The sequence below is a fragment of the Theobroma cacao genome, chromosome 9 (genome assembly GCF_053813885.1).
Source record: "Theobroma cacao isolate CCN51 chromosome 9, ASM5381388v1, whole genome shotgun sequence".
NCBI classification, from domain to species: Eukaryota; Viridiplantae; Streptophyta; class Magnoliopsida; order Malvales; family Malvaceae; genus Theobroma; species Theobroma cacao.
The window spans coordinates 20568069-20582636 of record NC_142647.1 but is presented as its reverse complement, the minus strand read 5'-3'; the positions used below and the strand labels follow the sequence as shown (position 1 = coordinate 20582636).

The window sequence follows — 14568 nt, the reverse complement described above, 5'->3', positions numbered from 1 at the left end:
GGAAGGGAGTGAGCTGATTTTGTTGTTTTTAGAAGTTTATTGGCTGATATTTAATGGTTAGAAATGTTGGAGAGAGAATGGGATGATTTAGAGCTAAAATGGAGCGCGTTAGCAATTTATCGGGCAAAGTGCCAAAAATAGGTTAATACCGCGTTTAAGCCGTTTTAGGCTATTGCATTTCATACCATGCATTAGTATAGGATTTAAGTTAATTATATAGTGATTTAGCATCAATGTGATGAATTGTGTAAATTTTTGTAATGTGTCTAGGAGGAGAGCCTTCCGGAAAAGGCAAAAAAGTCGTACCCGACGAGTAGTGATCGGGGTGCTTAGAAAGCTTTTAGTTTGTACAAACGGTGAGTAAACTTATTATTATTGTAAATTATCTAGAGTTTATTTTTAAATGCCCTTTATGTATTTTATGAAATGAGAACGAGATTAAAACGGGATTTTTGATGTTTTAGGAATAAATATGATAAATAAAAATATATTGTATTGATTATGAAATTGAGTAATTGGAGGCTGCAAATTGACTTGAAAAATATATATTTTCCTAGGAATGGCTTATAAGAAATGAGTATATGTGGCTATATTTTGTGAATGCATTGGGAAATTTATGTAAGTTGTTTTACTATGCAGGCTGGATAAATAAATAAAAGCCACGTTATACTGTCGAAATTTTATTAAAATTGGTGGGTTAGTCACTGCAGTGACGAGTTTTCGTGGACTGCCTATTAGAGGGGCACGGTAAACCCAGTTATATAGTTACTCCGGTTGTAGAGGCGAGGAGGGTAACTCCCGGGGTAGTATTAGAGCTCACTTCACGTCGAACCCCCACGTGAATGTGTAACTCGGCCAACGCCAAGGAACGGCTGGTTTTAAAAATAAAAATGTGTTTCACGTGTGAATATTTTAACACCCTTGGTAGACTCGGTTAAATACCTCGGCCAAGGTATCCCCGAGGATTAGTTTTGGCTTGAGCCTTGTTTTAATAAAAGACATAAGCCTTAACAACTGTTTTGGTAAATTACAAATATTTTATGGTTTAAGAAACAAATTGAAAACATTATGAAATGGGTTGAAATTTGTTGTTTAAACTTGCCTCCATTTTACTCGCCTTTAGATATTTATGATAATGTCTGTTTACTCATTGGGATTTTATAATCTCACCACCCTCCTTTCCACCCATTTCAGGTTCAGTATAGACTGTAGATAGCTGATCTCATCGAGGACTACCATTGGATCTGCATTTTCCAAACCGTAGGTTCACAGTCATCTTTACTTTTGTTTATTCGGGGACCCTCTTGTTATTGTAAATTAAATTAAATATTTTGGCTTACTGTATTTCAGTATGTATAAATTTGTTTAGCTTTTACGCTATAAAAAAATTATTCACGTATAACTCTATAAATATTGTTTTATAAGAAAATAGAATATTTTCCTTAATATTTCTTTTATTTTCTTATTATATTCAAATAACCGTAATTTCGTTTTAAATGAAGATTTTAGACTTTTAAACTCATTTTGAATATGAATTATGTGTTTTGTACTTGTATATTACGTTTTAGCCAGTTTCAAAATTTTTGAGAAAAAAATGACCAAAATACCCTTGTGTGGTGAAAATTTTATTTTGATTGTTTTTGATCTAAAATAGTATATATTCTCTAAAAGCTCGATATTTAACAATGATTGCTCACAGGAAAGGAAAGAAACTGATACGTAAGCCTTGCGGGGTTTCGATTGGCATTCCGAATAATGAGTGTCAATCGGGACGTCGCGGCGATTGTCATGGGCCTGAGGCAGGTTTCGGGTCGTGACAAAAACAAACATTATCAATGTTACAATAAACCAATCACCTTTATGGACTAAATGCAAGGTTAATGTCTGAAGACTAACATGAGATTGTGAAGACAAAATCTCAATAAAATATCAAGAAATAAAATACAAACATATGCAGAATGGTTATTTAACATAGGTGATGAAAATTTTGGAACAACAATACATGAAAAAAAAAAGACGATTCAACTTGGATTACGATACCAAATGATCTTATAAAATATATTGTTTCAACAGTTTACGATGATTATGAGAAATATTATTCAAATCCAACATATCTAAAACAAAGAGCTGTTGTTACACCTTACAATGAAATAATTAATTTCATTAATTATAATGCATATACTCTTAACTTGTTGCCAGGATGTACAAGAACATACTATAGTAGTGATACAATATCACAAGCAACAGGCCATATACCATAACATGATTTGCTTTATCCACTAGAATTTTTATACTCACTCAAGTTTCCAATTAAACTTGATCATGAACTTAATTTAAAGGTAGATTAGGCATTATGTTATTAAGAAATATCAACTAAACCCAAGCTTATGAAATGGTGTAGACACCCCATTTTGTTCGGGATATTAGATTTTAAATTAAAAAAATAAATAATAAAAAATTAAAAAAATGAAGATAAATATGAAAAGATAAGGATATGTTTGCATTAATCCTAATCAAATTGAAAGTTTGAAGAGTGATTAGGTTAGGTTGGATTAAAACTTAAGAAACCAATTCAAGAAAGAATAGAACACATTGGTTATAAATACACCCAAGCATCAGTGGCAAAAAAGACACGGAGGGAGAGGTAGAAAAAAAAAAGAAGAAAAAAAAATTAGAGAGAGAAGGAAAGAAAATAGTTCTTAGGTTCTTAGGTTTCAACCTGTTTAGATCTAGGAGAACCAATTTAGTTTCTAAAAAAACTATTTTGATTGAAAAGAAAGATAAAAAGGGAAAAGTAGAAAGAGTTCTCTAGTTTCTTTGAATAGGGTTTGCAGAGTGCTTTTCATTCTTGACAATGTCCGTTGGATATTTGGATTTGTAGTTTGGTTTTCTTTTTACATTTTTCAACCCAATTAGGTAAGTTTTTTTTATATGATTATAATTTTTTATTTTTATTTATTTATTTATTAGGATATATTTAAAATTAGGAATTTGCATAATTTATGTAAGTTCTCTAATGATGAAATCTTAAGAATGCCAAAAGTGGCTTCCTAAGAATTTCTAGGTGAGGAAATTGTCCAAAATTATGCCATGAGCTTTTGGAGGTTTTGGAAAATTTTTGAAACCCATAATCTACATAAATATTTAAGTAAAATAAAAAAGATAGAAATTTTAGAATTAAATAAATAAGTTTTCCAATGATGAGATCTCAAGAATGCCAAAAGTGGCTTCTTAAGAATTTCTAGGTGAGAAAGTTGTCCAAAATTATGCCATGATCATTCGGAAGTTTAGGAAAATTTTCAATATCTAGAATTTTTATTTATTTAATTCAAAAAACTAACAAAAAAAATAGAAAAAGGAAATAGAATAAAATATTGAACTGGATTTTATTTAAGAGGCCTAAAAGACACATAATTAATAGGTTACTAATAAAATGGGCATTGTGGCGATGCTAATACCTTCCTTACACGTAAAGGACTTATGAACCTAATCTGCTTCGTAGACTAGAACCTATTATTTTTAATAAGCCTAAGTCAAGCTTATGACCTCATACAAAAATAGATTCACTTGGGTGGTCAATCACACCTAAATAAAAAAAGATTGATGGTGACTTTTTTTTAAGTCATACTATTGAGTTCTAAGACTCAGCACGTTATGACAAATGGTACTAGACTTTTAGTTACAAAATTAACTTCAAATATAATAGAAGGGAAAATCATTTCTAGTTCTCACGCTGGAAATAAATACTTTATTCCTCAAATTGTTTTGACAGTAAAGCATCGCAGATGGCTTTTCATCTTAAGGTCTATTTATTTTGATGTAAAATATTTTTTTGAAAATATTTTCAGAACTTATGCTTGTTTGGAAGACAAAAAATTTATTCTAGGTATAAAACATTTTATGGGTCAACAGGAAAAACACTCTTATACTAAACCTAGTAGTATAGGTTTAATGAATATTAATATTTAATTTAAAATATTAAAAAATATTAATATTGAATTTAAAATATTAAAAAAGTTAAAAAATATTAATATTTAACTAAAAAAATTTTAACTTAAAATATTAATATTTAAATTATTCAATACTATTAAAATGTTAAAAATATATATTTTTAATGAAATAACTCAATGAAAATAAAATTTTTATTTATAAATTGTGTAAAGCCCGACCTTATAAAATGCTTGACAGGACATACATGTGATGGATAGCATGTTTGCTGTTAGGAGAGTCTCGAAAAATTTACAAAAGTCGGTATTGTACCTAGAGGTACAACAAAATTAATTTAAGCCTCGAACTAAGTCAAATAGAGATTATAGGGTGAAATTGAAAATTTTACAATCCAGGAATGATTTAAAACGGTGATTTGGAGTTCGAGGATTAATTTGGAGTCAAACTGAAAATTTCACTATCTAGGGGCAAAATGGTAATTTTACCACTCGAGGACAAAATGGGAAATATTTTTGAAAGATTTTGATCATATTTGACTTATTGGAGTATGATTTGAGGTTGAGAAGTGAAAAATTGTAATCTCGGTATTTTTCAAAGCATAGGGGTAAAATGGTAATTTTGCCATCTCAAGGGCAAAATTGTAATTTTACACACCCGACACTTATCCAGCACATGGATTTTACCCAATATTATCATGGATAATTGAAGGAATTTATATGGTGGAGAGAAAAATCTTAATAGTTAAGAAATGACACATGGATCAATAATAAGGTGACATGTATCAAGTTCATAACCATTTATTTTTTAACTTTAAACTTAGCACAATGTCACGACCCGGAACTCCCCATCGAGCCCGTGACAACCGCCGCGAAGCCTCGACAAACATTCTTCACCCCGAATGTCGATCGAAACCTCGCAAGGCTCTCGTATCAGCTTTCGCACTTCCCCGGTGAGCAATAGTTATCAAATAATCAAAATACGAAGGATTACAAATCGTTTCCAAATCATAACATAACATTTTTTTTTTTGGCTCACAGGGACATTTTCGTCATTTTTGTCAAAAACCTCCAAACTTGCTAAAAATGTAGTAGGTAAGCCGAAAATATATATTTAAAGAAAAAAAAATTAAGTATCTAAAACGTTCATTTGAAGTGAAAATTTGACCATTTGAATATGATAAAAATATTCAATAAAATAAACTATTTTCTTGTAAAATAATTTTCATAAAACTATCGGTACATAATTCTTATAGCGTAAAAGATAATTATATTCATATATACTATAAAGCAAATAACAAAAGCATAAAATTTCTTTTACAGTGACACGTGGGCCCATATCTATCCAAAATGCATCGGAAGCTGGAAACCTACAGCTTTTACCGATTCGAGTCCAAATGAAGGTCCTTGTTCAAGTCAGCTAACTACGGAATTCCTTGAGCTTGAAATGTGAGGAAATGAGGGTGGTGAGATTATAAAATCCCAGTGAGTAAACAAATACCATCTAAACTATCTAAAGTCGAGTAAATGGAGACAATTAAAATAAATCATCATACTGTAATTTCATTACCATTCAACTCATTTCAACCAAATAAAATCAATCCATAAAAATCGAGTAATCAACTTGGCTTATGAATTTCTTAAAACTTTGGCTCGTGCCAAACCTCATACTCGGTGATACCTTGCGCAGGGCATCTAACCGAGTCCGCCAAGGCTGTTAAAATTTTGTGTACACTTAAAATATATTTTTGTTTGAAAAAAATACAGCCGTTCCTTGGCGTTGGCTGAGTTCCCCTTCACGTGGTGGTTTGGCGTGAAGTGAACCCTAAGCTATACCCCAGGAGATACCCTACGCGCCTCTCCGTTCGAGGTAATAATATAATGGAGTTTACCGTGCCCCTCTAATAGGCTGGTCCACGGAACCCCCTCTGCAGTAAATAATTAATATATAATCCACCAATCAATAAAATTCATTCTAGCATGTCATGGCAATTTATCACAACCTAGCCTCTCAAGGCTGAATACACAATATAAATAATTGTAACACCAAAATCAGTTTAGCCATTCATGCTCATTTATTGTCATAAGCCATTCAATTCAGAACCATAAATTTGCAACACAAACTAGCAGTCTCCAATTACTCTATTTTCAAAACCAATATTCGATTTTTCAGAAAATTTATAAAATCATTTTATAAAATCATAATTTCGCTTAAAACATAACAATTTACCATTTAAACCCATTTTTCATAAAATCACATAGTTGTATAAAACTACTCTAGATAATTAAGACGATAATAAGTTTACTCACAATGTCTAGAATGCAGACTTTCGAAGCACTCTGTCTACTGGTCCTCGGATGTAATTTTCTTGCCTTTATTGGAGGACTCACCACCTTGACACAATACAAAATCGAGAATTTCACTAAGTTGGTACTAAATCAAAATTAAACTAATTTGGACTACCAATGCATGATATGAAATGCAAAAATGCACTGGTAACTATCTAAATCCGGTATTAGCCTAATTCGTCTTATCACCCGATTAAATTCCTAACGGGTTCGTTTAAACTCCAATTTAATTCTTTTCAGTTTCTATACCTCAATTGCACCCAAATTAACTTAATGTCCCTCAGTGTGATGCAAATTATCAGTCCCAATAGTAAATTACGAAAATACCCCTAGTGGGTAAAAATTCGTATTTTTGCTCCGAAAATTCCCATTATTTTTCTAGGCTCATAATTCATTATTCCTTAACCAATTCTCCTAGAATAAAATCAAACTCATCCTCACTCACTACATGGTAAATTCAGCCATTAATGGTTGGGGGAGAAAATAAATTCTTTTCTTGTTGTTTTGTTTCTAAATATGCTAAACTAACTAAAAACACTAACATAAATTAAAATCAAATAAATCCAACAACTTTCTCTCTCCTAACCCATTTTTTCAGAATTGAATTCATCATGAAAACATGTAATTTAATCATGGAAAATAAAGAGAAATGCTTGGGAATAAGAAAACTCAAGCTTAATAGAAAAAATCTCACCTTTTTCACTTAATTTCCTTGAAAATTCACATTTTTTCTTTGATTTTCTCTCTCTAGGGTTTTGTTTTCTCCTTTCTCTCTCTTGTTTCTTGCTTGGCCGAATGTTGAAGAAGAAGAATGGGTGGGCTGATTTTTTTTATGCCTTTTTTATTGTTTAATGAAATAATATTATTTTATTCATATTTTAAATATTTTATTAATTCATTTGTTTTTTCTAGCCATCCATTTGTCCTAATTTTTCCACCATGCATTCCCTTTGACTTATCCAAGCCTTAAGTGAAATTTCCAGATTTTTCCAAAGTTTTGGTGGAGCAAATTCTTCAAAATTACACTTTTGCCCCTGAACTTTTCAAAAATTACATTTTTGCCCCAAAAATTGAAAATTTGCCATAATGCATAATTTGCACTCCTCATACTCATTTCACACTCCAAATAATTAAATTTGATCAAAATCCTTTCAAAAAATTAAATTTTCGATTTCGAATGGTAAAATTACCATTTTACCCTTTTACTCCAAATTATACTGAAATTAAAATTTTTCACTTCTAAACCTCAAATCTTACTCCAATAAGTCAAATGGGGCCAAAAATCTTTTCTAAAAATTTCCATTTTGTCCCCAGGTGGCAAATGACCATTTTGCCCCTAGATAGCAAAAATTCCAGTTTGACTCCAAATTGATCCTCGAACTCCGAATCACCATATTAACCCATTCTGGGACTTTAAAATTCTTAATTTCATTGTAAATTCTCTATTTGATCTAGTTCAAGGCTTAAATCAACTTTATTGTACCTCTAGGTACAATACCGACTTTTGTAAATTTTTCAAGACTCTCTTAGCATGTAAACATGCTATCCACCACATGTATGTCATCACAAATATTTCTGTAGAGTCGGGCTTGTCATCTTCTCCCCCACTTGGATCAACCATATGATCCTCCTTCTTGATTGACTTCGACATCCGGCTAAACATTAATATTTTAATATTATTTTATTAATAAAATATTTTTTTATTCTAAAAATTTTATCTTGTCTCCTTGGTACCAAAAATACCTTATTATGCCTCACTTGACTTCCAAATCGCCTTTTATCTCACAAATTCTCCCCCGATAAAATTATTATTATTTTATTATTATTTTCTCACTTGCGAAAAATTTTATCCTAAACTACTCCTTTCGTCTTTTATCACTTCTAAACATTTAAATTGACCTCAATTTGCATTCGATCAACTTTATTTATCACCATATCAAAGTATGGGGTATTTCAATCTCCCCCACTTAAATAGAATTCGTCCTCGAATTCCCGTCGATGTTGCGTTATCAATCTCCTTCTATGATCCTACTCCTTGTTCCTTCTATAGGGACATTTAATTTATTTACCTCGTTCACCTTCAGTTCAATTAAATGCTTTATTTATGGAAATTATCATCCTTTGGAACCGGATCAGTAATACTTTTCACAACCATGATCTCTTATATCTAGACACTAAGCATGCCTTTATCACCATTATTAAATTTGAACCATAACTTCACCTCAATTATACTGATTTCGATCACATATCATACTTACTTATGTATACCTAATCATCGTTTTATTAATTTGCTCCATACCAATTTTCTCAACCTTGATTCATCCATCTTATACTGGTCCAAACCCTTCCTTTAATGGAGTTCCATTAAAAACTTAAACAATTTAAGGTTTACTTTCAAAGTCATTCATAACTTTAATCGTTCATTACATGTCTGTTAACAGTTTAGCTCACTAACCTCTCTGGACACTATTTCAAAATCTCCCAATTACTAAGAACCATTCTTCACTTTAGTTAGTAAAATTATCAATTTCATATATACATAGATACATGCATTTTCAAATGTCAACATCTCTCTTTATATATAGGAATCCATGTGTTCACATGCCTTGGACTACATTCCCCCTTTATTCATCCATATCCTAATCCTAGTTTCAATATAATAATTCTTATAGTGCATGTCAACCTTCTTATTATACTTGTGTATAACTTCATATCATTCATATCATTTCCAACCATATGTTTGAGTTTCCTTATACTATATATCATTCATCACAATGTCATCTCCATTGAATTATAATCTATTATACGTGTATGCTTTATAATCCTATTGATGCCTCAAAGATTTATCTCAACTTGATCATTGCATCTCATGCAATACCACAATTCCTAAGAGTCATCCTTTTGTCCTTAATCATCTTTCATGCCTTTATATTACCTTGTATCTTTCTTGCATTACGATATTGATTTGTCACTTAAGACTCAAACCCATTTGAATCATGTATGCCTTAAGCATTTTTGAATTCCAATTTCCATAATATATTAGGAAAGTTTTATTATCTGACTTCATTTTCAAGGTCAACTTCTATCATCCTTTGTTCCACTCCTTCATATGAACATAACATCATTCTTCCTTAATCAATTTATAAATTGTACTTGAAATTGTAAAACTTAAAACTAGATTTTCCTTAAGTATTTTTCAATATTAATACTAATATCACTCTCAGCTTACAGCTTCCTTTTTATAATCACATAACTTAGTGCTTGCTTTAACGAGATCCAGAGCAAAACTTCTCTTGAGTATTTCCTTGGGAATATCTATCTTAAACTTATGTCTCACAGCATGTGATCCCTTAACTTGTGATTTAGCCGTTAGGCTTCTCAGCAAGTTTTAAAAATTTTACGTTTCATACTTGCTGTGTATGATTATAATCTCTTCTCAAAGATGTTTATGTATTCCTAAAACACTTAATCTTAAAGATATATAAATACGTACTCATCCATTCAATCCTTAACTCGTCTTCATAGGTTTCCAGGGTGCCACACAATTAGCCTCATGTTGTTACTAACCCTTGTCATTTTACTGTATCAAAACAGATATTACAAATTCTCGTAATGATATTCTATATAAACTGATTTTCTATACCAGTCTCGTAATTCTTCCTTCACACTTTCATTATTTGGTATCTCATCTCAATATAGTCATTTCAAGAATCTTTCAATTTTTTTTTCTTTTAATTATATGCCTATATACAAGGCAATAAAGAAGTTTTTCAATTCATTTGGGTAAACATTCTCCAGAATATTTAAGACTCCCAGATAACAAAACACCACCAACAACCAAAATTCAATTTGTAAGCTCAATATCGTGTCACTCCCATCTTACTCATGCATCATAGGCGTGAGATATTCGGAGCATTATAGCGTTGAACAATCAATGTTGAAGTACTGTAGCTATTAGAAATTTTCTCATCAAAGCTATTTGTTTGCATTCAAAGTCACCACATCAATCATTCTCAACCAGTGGTTTCCCTTTTAGATATATATCATGAGTTCCATAAGTATAGGTACCTTCTATTTTCTTGTCATACACACTAAGCTAGATTAATACTTTCATCTCATGTCATCTTTTGACGTTTATCAACATTCATAAAATTCCACCTCAAAACATCCTTTCCATACAGTGTAATAAGTTCATGATAAATATACCACTCCACACATAAGTTGCTTACTATCTACAACTTTCCTCAAATTTATTATCATCCTTATCCCATTTATCTTCTTTGTCTTATACTCCAATAATCTTATTGACTTTCGGTATAATTAACTACGAAAACAGCTCAGCTTCCTCCTTATTTTATTCTCACAATCCTTACTGAATCAAAATTTTATATTCCCCATATTCCATAATTTAACTTCATTGGGTTATATTTGTGCCCGACTATTACCTCATAGTATCATAACATCACTAAATAATCCCCTTCATGCTTAAATTACAATCATTAACTTAATCACATTATCCATTCCGAATGTCATTTATGACCTTATTGCTTCCTTCTATAACCTTCCTCAATAATTATATTACCAATTTATCTCTGTTATACTAAAAGATTCCCATACATATCCAATTATTTAAACTGCTATTTTACATTCCGTTTGAATCATACAAAATAAAAGCCACTCCTAACTCCTTTACACAGGTAACTACTACATCTTCCCTTAAACGACACTTGCCTAGATTTATGACAATACAACTTCAACTAAAGTATTAAACATCTTTAGGTTCCTCATTGTCCTGATCCGGGCACATCAATGGATCCTCTTCCTCCTGAGATTTTCTCCTTTATTCTTCAATCCAGGCTTGTTGTATTCTCTTATATTCTTCATCACTCACCGGTGTAGCATTTCTTCCACAACCGGGAGGAAAATGTCGTACACCTGACACTTTTCTAAGGGGTTTACTCGCCACTGTTACTTTCTCCTTATCCTTTTCTGGTTGTCCCCTTACATTTCTCCCACAGCCCGGTGGAAAGTGTCGGACTACTGTCACGCTCTTCCTAGAACAAATACCTCCTTCGGCTATCCTTAATTTCCCCCTTTCTTTAACATGTTCCTTAGATTTTCTCAAAAGGGAACCTCTTATGCTTACATTAATATTATTACTATCTGCACTTTTTGGACTACTCGGTTCGGGTTGCCACCGGCTCTTAGCAGTAGAATCTAGCGATCCCTCGCTAATACTATGAGAGGCGTCGGGACTACCGTCTCTCCTAGACATGGTGTATGTCACCAGTGCACTTCAAAACCTATATGCAATCACATAGTAATTGCATAATTATTTATGCATCTCAAAAGTAGGTAGATTTCTATATGTAGATGCATGCATTCTATTCAATCTAACTTAACTTAACTTAACTGGACTTGGGGCCACGTAGTGTCAGTGTAGATTTCTTAAAACAACCTTAAAATCAAAAACTTTAAAATTCAAAGCTTTAAAATCAAAATATCTAATCTTTAAACCATGCTCTGATACCAATGTAAATTGTCACGACCCGGAACTCCCCATCGAGCCCGTGACAACCGCCGTGAAGCCTCGACAAACATTCTTCACCCCGAATGTCGATCGAAACCTCGCAAGGCTCTCGTATCAGCTTTCGCACTTCCCCGGTGAGCAATAGTTATCAAATAATCAAAATACGAAGGATTACAAATCGTTTCCAAATCATAACATAACATTTTTTTTTTGGCTCACAGGGACATTTTCGTCATTTTTGTCAAAAACCTCCAAACTTGCTAAAAATGTAGTAGGTAAGCCGAAAATATATATTTAATGAAAAAAAAATTAAGTATCTAAAACGTTCATTTGAAGTGAAAATTTGACCATTTGAATATGATAAAAATATTCAATAAAATAAACTATTTTCTTGTAAAATAATTTTCATAAAACTATCGGTACATAATTCTTATAGCGTAAAAGATAATTATATTCATATATACTATAAAGCAAATAACCAAAGCATAAAATTTCTTTTACAGTGACACGTGGGCCCATATCTATCAAAAATGCATCGGAAGCTGGAAACCTACAGCTTTTACCGATTCGAGTCCAAATGAAGGTCCTTGTTCAAGTCAGCTAACTACGGAATTCCTTGAGCCTGAAATGTGAGGAAATGAGGGTGGTGAGATTATAAAATCCCAGTGAGTAAACAAATACCATCTAAACTATCTAAAGTCGAGTAAATGGAGACAATTAAAATAAATCATCATACTGTAATTTCATTACCATTCAACTCATTTCAACCAAATAAAATCAATCCATAAAAATCGAGTAATCAACTTGGCTTATGAATTTCTTAAAACTTTGGCTCGTGCCAAAACTCATACTCGGTGATACCTTGCGCAGGGCATCTAACCGAGTCCGCCAAGGCTGTTAAAATTTTGTGTACACTTAAAATATATTTTTGTTTGAAAAAAATACAGCCGTTCCTTGGCGTTGGCTGAGTTCCCCTTCACGTGGTGGTTTGGCATGAAGTGAACCCTAAGCTATACCCCAGGAGATACCTTACGCGCCTCTCCGTTCGAGGTAATAATATAATGGAGTTTACCGTGCCCCTCTAATAGGCTGGTCCACGGAACCCCCTCTGCAGTAAATAATTAATATATAATCCACCAATCAATAAAATTCATTCTAGCATGTCATGGCAATTTATCACAACCTAGCCTCTCAAGGCTGAATACACAATATAAATAATTGTAACACCAAAATCAGTTTAGCCATTCATGCTCATTTATTGTCATAAGCCATTCAATTCAGAACCATAAATTTGCAACACAAACTAGCAGTCTCCAATTACTCTATTTTGAAAACCAATATTCGATTTTTCAGAAAATTTATAAAATCATTTTATAAAATCATAATTTCCCTTAAAACATAACAATTTACCATTTAAACCCATTTTTCATAAAATCACATAGTTGTATAAAACTACTCTAGATAATTAAGACGATAATAAGTTTACTCACAATGTCTAGAATGCAGACTTTCGAAGCACTCTGTCTACTGGTCCTCGGATGTAATTTTCTTGCCTTTATTGGAGGACTCACCACCTTGACACAGTACAAAATCGAGAATTTCACTAAGTTGGTACTAAATCAAAATTAAACTAATTTGAACTACCAATGCATGATATGGAATGCAAAAATGCACTGGTAACTATCTAAATCCGGTATTAGCCTAATTCGTCTTATCACCCGATTAAATTCCTAACGGGTTCGTTTAAACTCCAAATTAATTCTTTTCAGTTTCTATACCTCAATTGCACCCAAATTAACTTAATGTCCCTCAGTGTGATGCAAATTATCAGTCCCAATAGTAAATTACGAAAATACCCCTAGTGGGTAAAAATTCGTATTTTTGCTCCGAAAATTCCCATTATTTTTCTAGGCTCATAATTCATTATTCCTTAACCAATTCTCCTAGAATAAAATCAAACTCATCCTCACTCACTACATGGTAAATTCAGCCATTAATGGTTGGGGGAGAAAATAAATTCTTTTCTTGTTGTTTTGTTTCTAAATATGCTAAACTAACTAAAAACACTAACATAAATTAAAATCAAATAAATCCAACAACTTTCTCTCTCCTAACCCATTTTTTCAGAATTGAATTCATCATGAAAACATGTAATTTAATCATGGAAAATAAAGAGAAATGCTTGGGAATAAGAAAACTCAAGCTTAATAGAAAAAATCTCACCTTTTTCACTTAATTTCCTTGAAAATTCACATTTTTTCTTTGATTTTCTCTCTCTAGGGTTTTGTTTTCTCCTTTCTCTCTCTTGTTTCTTGCTTGGCCGAATGTTGAAGAAGAAGAATGGGTGGGCTGATTTTTTTTATGCCTTTTTTATTGTTTAATGAAATAATATTATTTTATTCATATTTTAAATATTTTATTAATTCATTTGTTTTTTCTAGCCATCCATTTGTCCTAATTTTTCCACCATGCATTCCCTTTGACTTATCCAAGCCTTAAGTGAAATTTCCAGATTTTTCCAAAGTTTTGGTGGAGCAAATTCTTCAAAATTACACTTTTGCCCCCGAACTTTTCAAAAATTACATTTTTGCCCCAAAAATTGAAAATTTTCCATAATGCATAATTTGCACTCCTCATACTCATTTCACACTCCAAATAATTAAATTTGATCAAAATCCTTTCAAAAAATTAAATTTTCGATTTCGAATGGTAAAATTACCATTTTACCCTTTTACTCCAAATTAT

General features: G+C 31.8%; 1 long non-coding RNA gene across 2 annotated transcripts; it reads right to left on the bottom strand.

The window, feature by feature from the left end:
- Positions 1–5430: 5430 nt before the first annotated feature.
- Positions 5431–14384, bottom strand: LOC148760833 (uncharacterized). 2 transcript variants are annotated; one of them, XR_016028553.1, is made up of 4 exons: positions 14047–14384; positions 13314–13397; positions 12378–12445; positions 5431–6338 (listed from the first exon to the last, which is right to left on the bottom strand). It is a non-coding gene; the product is annotated as an uncharacterized LOC148760833 (long non-coding RNA). The 2 variants fall into 2 exon arrangements; XR_016028552.1 differs by lacking the exon at positions 5431–6338 and having other exon boundaries at positions 11907–12445.
- Positions 14385–14568: the final 184 nt, after the last annotated feature.